Below are 6165 nucleotides of genomic sequence, written 5' to 3'. Positions count from 1 at the left end.
CGGCACAGTGGTTGAAAAACACTGATTTAGATTTCTCAGCAAACTCATTCTATATGTTTTGAAAGGAATAGGAGTTTGGAAGAAAGGAAAGGCCCTGTCCTAATCCTTGATATATACTATATGTTAAAATAGTACATGTAACATACGACTGGGAGAGGAAGTCCAGGTGACATCATGACTTTTTCTGTCTCATCTAATTCTGACATCTCCTGAGCTCTAGGCTGACATAGACAGAGTATCTTCCATCTGTGTTATCTGGGATCAGATAGCAACACATGTGTGTATGTCAGTGCAGAATCCCCTTTGGAATTGTGCAATGTATTTACAATGGATCATACTAGAGCATGTGTGTGAGTGTGTGTTTTGCATGCTGTCTTCTCAGATTGTCTGCATAAAAACACAGATGCATTTCTGTGTAAGTGCACAGGTCTGCGTGTGCATTTGTCTAAGCACGTGTTTGAAGCCCAAGCCCCTTCTACATTGTATTAACATTCATGGAGCCAGCAGGGCATGTCAGAGCCAATAATGACCCAAGAGAGAGGGCTGGGGGTTGGGAGAGGGCCAAGGAGGTGCCTTGGGGTTTGGGTGTTGATGGAGGCTGGTGTGGAGCCACTGCAGCACAACAAGGAAGGAAATACAAACTGTTCAGGCATAATATTAACACCAAGAAAGACGAGTGTAGAGTGAACTGAAGAGAGTGGCTGCAAGCAGAATAACTCATGGAAGATTTGATCCATGATTATTCAGTCATATTAGTATCTACATAGTTTGGAAACATACCTTAGCGACTCTATGTTGCTTTCAGCCGTTCCTAAGCAGTTTTTCTGTACTTTCTGCACTGCCATCCCTTTGAGAGAGCAGCTACTGTAGAAGAATGCTGTTGTCAGTTAAAATGTGTGAATGATCCTTTTCTCTTTTACTTGGGACAATCAATCAGTAGAGTGACTTTTATCATAGGATATTACTGATGATTTTTAGGAGCTGCTGCATATCGTCCTGTCCACCTGGATCAACCAACAAGAATAAAAGCTATTTCATGTTAAAAGCTGCTAAATATTTAAACTGCTGTTTTTCTCTGATTATTGTTGCAAAAGAAGAAAACACATTTTGTGAAGCTCTTCATGCATCATTCATTTTTTAGAGAAGATACAAAATTGTATTTTCATAAAATTACATTTGATCCATAAAGTTGATTAAAAGGTAATGATAGCAGTACATGGATAAAGTTGCCAATTTTTTAATTGGATTGGTTAAAATCCTCCTGAAGATTCTATTGGTACGCACAGACGAATGGAAACTTTAAGTTCCACTCTACCATCTTTACAGCTGAATATTTTAGACACTCATTAGACAGCAAAAAGTCATTAACATCTCCTCAAAAAGCAACACATAACCGTTCAGTCTTAAGTGATTCCTGACAGTATGAAAAACAGTCACTGACATCTTTCAGTTTAGAAAAGAAATAGAAAGCTACAGTATTTCTAAAACCTTTCTGGGCAAGGCACTAAACCCCAAGTTATCTGTAATCTGTGTAAATGTGTACACATCTGTAAGTGTGAATGAGTGAATGTGCCTCTAGTAAAAAGTGGTCAAAAATCTGGAAAGCTCTATATAAGTTAGGTCAATAATTGTTTAACAGTTTGAGGTGCAAATCATATAACTCCATAATTATGTGTAAGTTGATGTATGATTTTCAGAATATTCCCTTCGTGCTGAATGGATTTACTTGAGTATGCAAATTACTTACATTGTGTTGTTTTGTTTTTGGTTTACCAAAAAATAAAAAATAAAAATAATAATAATAATAATAAATTGCTTTCAGAAAAAGCACCAAGTACAATGACATTTCTGCAGATTTTACCTGCACAAGGTTATGTTGATGGAGGTTATTGGGTTATTAGGAGCAGATTGGCTGCTACCACCTTTGAGTGAGGAGCATTAGTTAAGGTGGAAAAAGGTGCCACCTGAGCATGAGCATGACAGATGTGAGCACAGGAGCTCACAGCAGACCTCAAGCTGGGGCTTGCTGTCTATCTCTGCAGCTACAGGAAGGGAGAGGAAGTGGGTTGACCTGGGGGTCATTGTGACAAAATGGTTAACAACAGTAACAAAGCACTTTGGGTTGCAGGTCAGGGTCACATGGATGAACAAAGAGGAGACTTTTATGTTGTGGATCATTAGAATACAGATGCTGGGATGAACTACCACACAGCAATGACTTTAGACTGCTTAAACATTAATCACACTCTAAAAGTCTGCTTGGTGTGATTGTTCTCATTGCTGCTCTGTTGTAATGGAGGTTGTAGAGTTATAAATCCGGTTTAGAGTGCTTTCCCAAAAAAATGATATTGTCATTCCTATAAGTACAGTGTCTTCAAGAATGCCATAAGAAATAAATTCTGATTATTCTCCGAGAGCAGGCTTATCACTGTCACATTTGAAAGATTTTAAATCTCAGCCCAGAAAAAAAACATGTAAGAAAATCTCCTGTGAGCTGCTTCAATTACAACACATCACTGTACTAAACCCTGCTAAACAGCACATTGCCTATGCTCTGGTAGCTTGCAGCACAACCTTAATCTACTTGATGTGTAAGTGCATTCTTGTATGCCTGTATGTCCTTCAGACAAGCTCAGCATGTTGAGCAATAGGAGGCTTTTTGCTGGATTTTTCATTCAGTAGAAAATGCAGGGAGAGGAAGACCCTGACCTCAGCATCAGTCACTCAGAAACATGGCTGCAGACCTCATCTCCATAGGAATCAATAGACTACAGTAAAAATGGCGACCTATGGAGCCAACATCAAAGAAGCCAGTGACCTTTCTGGGTTTAGGGTTGGGGAGCGACAGACAAGCTCACATGAATGTGTGCACAGAATAAATGTTTTGTCAGAGGACAATGTTTGCAAGACACATTTCTGTTTCTACCAACAGTGGATTACACAAATGTATAGCTACAAGCATGCACAGCCCCCAAATACAGGCTTTTAATTAGAAGAGTCCACCTTCTGGTTAACACTATTTTTTTCACCATAAATTTCAGTTTGATAATCTCACCATGTTTTTGTATAAAAAGGGAAAAATGGAGGTGAAAAAGTATTTACCCCATTACAGATTTACTCTATTTTCATATTTTCAGTTTTTTTTTATCACACTGTAATGTTTCAGATGAAACATGTTTTATTCTTATATAACAATGTAAATACAAAAATCAGGTTCAAATGATGTTCTCAGTTATTGGGTGAAATCTCAATTAAAGTCAGTGTTTGAATTAGAGGAAAGCACTATTTGTCCATAAGACAAACAATTAAATCTTGCTTGAATGTTCACTTTATTCTCAAACTGTTATGTGAACTAAATATACAGTGAGCCTGTCCATTATCCTCTAGACAGGTGTTTTACCATACTGAATAACCAACGTATACTGAATCTGATTTCTCAGGGAACAATGTCCCTGAGATCATTATTACTATGCCTAATTCTTCAGAGAAGAACGTATTAACAACAAATTTTGCTGCAGGCAAACTAATGCAACCTTAAATGAATTGTCAATTTAGAGATCTACATTCCAATTTACATATTTGGATTTTACCATATATGCTTTTCTAGTAGTTTGAGGTTATTGCTCTTGGAAAAGGCGTGCTTGACCCTGGGCCACAGTCAGAACAAATTCATATGACTTCCTTTCACTCCACACCCTTTATCTGTATGTATCCAGTCAAACACACTGATTTGATTTAGCAAAATTGTAAATGCACATTTTTCTTCTAATCTGTTTTTTGGCCAGCGGTACAGAACATTTAAAGATTTTCTTAATTAATTGAATCATACTGCATGTGAACCCCAATTTAATGTATAACCACATGTGCCTTGTATGCATATGTTCTGTGTTATTATGCACATGAATTTATTTACATATCAGTCTTCCTTGTTCATCCATGCCCTACATATTTTTTTGCATTGAAATGTCAATCTGTGTACCAACAGTATGTACAAGTGTATGCAAGCCCACAATAATAGTGTGTAGATATCAAACTGAGCCTCTGACATTTTTCCAGACTCACATAATTTCCCTCAGAAAGCTGTGGCAAGAACAAAAGAGGACCTGAACACAGCGAGCCCCTATCTCTAGCACATGCCACTGTTAATCAAAGACAATTAAAAAGGGCCCTTCCAGCAAATCCAACCATGGTGATTTATGCATAAATTACAGGACTCATTTGTATGCAATAGATCATGTTTGTTGGGTGCACTGCCCCATTGAAGCCAGATCAGGCTTTCTCAAAATTACTGAGTGGAGATAACAGCTACAGTATGTCAGCTGGATGGGTGATTATGGGATGATGGAGGTAGTGGGCGGGTGGTGGTTCAACTTCTCCATGTCATCTAAGACAAATGTTGTTGATGATCTCATAATCTTGGGTGAAAACCTTGAATACAATCTGGCATATTTATCAAATAAAACCCAGTGAACCTTTCAGTCTTTTACATGAAGATACAGTTTTCAACAAAAGCACTTAACAGTACTTAGGAATGGTCCCTCAGTCTATTAAGTTGCATAACTGCATGTATATAGTTTACTAGAGATCTCAAATTTAGTGCATATTTTCAACCATATGTTTTCTGCAGTTCAAAACATGTAGAAAGTCTAGAAAGCATCTGTCTAAAATGACCCAAAGCATACGATTAATATGCTGAAAAGCTAAATTTCACTTTAGCCTATCAACTACTAACTTCCTCGATGATGATGAGCAAAAGTGAGCGTTACTCTATGATTGACTGTCAACACGTGAGAGCATAATTACCTTGACAAAGTACTTTGATTTTTGATTATTTCTTAATAAGGTAACTTCGTTTCTTCACTGATTACTTGATTTTAAAGTAACTAAATTAGATTACAAGTCACCTTATTACATTCAGCTTACATTCAGCAGCTGCCTCAACAAGATTATCATCAGGTCGAGTCAGCAATGTTTGACCAGCATTTCCTCTCTTATGCTGTCCAACTAACTTCTTCAACTGTCTTTGACTTACTGGTTTTGCATCAAAATCCAGCTTTTGTTGTTGAATTTTAATTGCAGCTTTACTGCATCACCTTGTGGGACTTGCTCTGCCGTTTTGACTAATGTGAAGCGACTCCAAATGATTCTTCAAATATAAAGTAGTAATTTTTGAAGCTAGATAGGTTGTAAGGATATTGCCATTCCCAATACCGTACTAAAAGATGCTATGCGGTTGTTATACTACAAGAGTTGAAAGATTAACAATTGACAGTAAAAAGGTTTACAATAACTATATGAGATGCTGGTAAATGAAGGTTAGCTGATAAAAGAAGGTTATGGAATGTTGCAAGATCAAGCCCAGATGGTAAAGGGAGGATATGAGATGCTGATAGATGAAGGGCAGCTACTAAAGGGAAACCGTGACGCAGCCCAGGTGGAAATGATCGGCAATCCCGTTCCACCTAAGTCGTCCCGCCTGGCTGCCTTCCCTCCGGTTCCCGCCATCTCTCCAGATACCGCCACAACCTGCGTCCAGCCACCAGAGCCAGCCCACGTCCAGTCGCCACAACCTGCCCGCTTCCAGCCATTCAGCCTGCCTGCGTCCAGCCATCACAGCCTGACCAAGTCCAGCCGCCAGCCACAATTCCCATGGCCATGGGATTCCAGGTGGCGAGGTTGTCACCTGGCCAGCAAGCGGCATAGTTAGTGCCGCTTGCACTAACTATGCCCGTACCTAGTCAGCCTAGGTACGGGGATTCTCCGCGCCGCCTCCTGAGTCAGCAGCTGAGACTCCGCCTCCCAGTGCTTTTCTTGAGACTCTGCTTCCTAGTGATTCTCCTGTGTCTCCGCCTCCTAGTGCTCCCTTGGGGACTCCTCCTCCCAGATCTCCCCTGGAGACCAGAACGAGGCCCCAGCGGCCCCTTCGACGCCTCTCGAGGCCCAAGCGACCGCGGTAAAGCTAGCCGGCTCTGACTCCAGCCGGCCCAGCACACAATATACAAGTGCGCGGTCGCTCAAGACATTATGGTACACCCATTTACGTGCTGCTTTCACAATAAAAGCGCACATCCGGTCCATGTTAGAGCTACTCAAATCCGGCCGCAGCATTTGCAAACAGAAAATAATATATGCTGAGAAACTAATACAGAACTAATACAAAACTAA

This window comes from Poecilia formosa, unplaced genomic scaffold, assembly GCF_000485575.1.
Source record: "Poecilia formosa unplaced genomic scaffold, Poecilia_formosa-5.1.2 Scaffold179, whole genome shotgun sequence".
Classification (NCBI taxonomy): Eukaryota; Metazoa; Chordata; class Actinopteri; order Cyprinodontiformes; family Poeciliidae; genus Poecilia; species Poecilia formosa.
Note: the sequence above shows the minus strand (reverse complement) of the source record.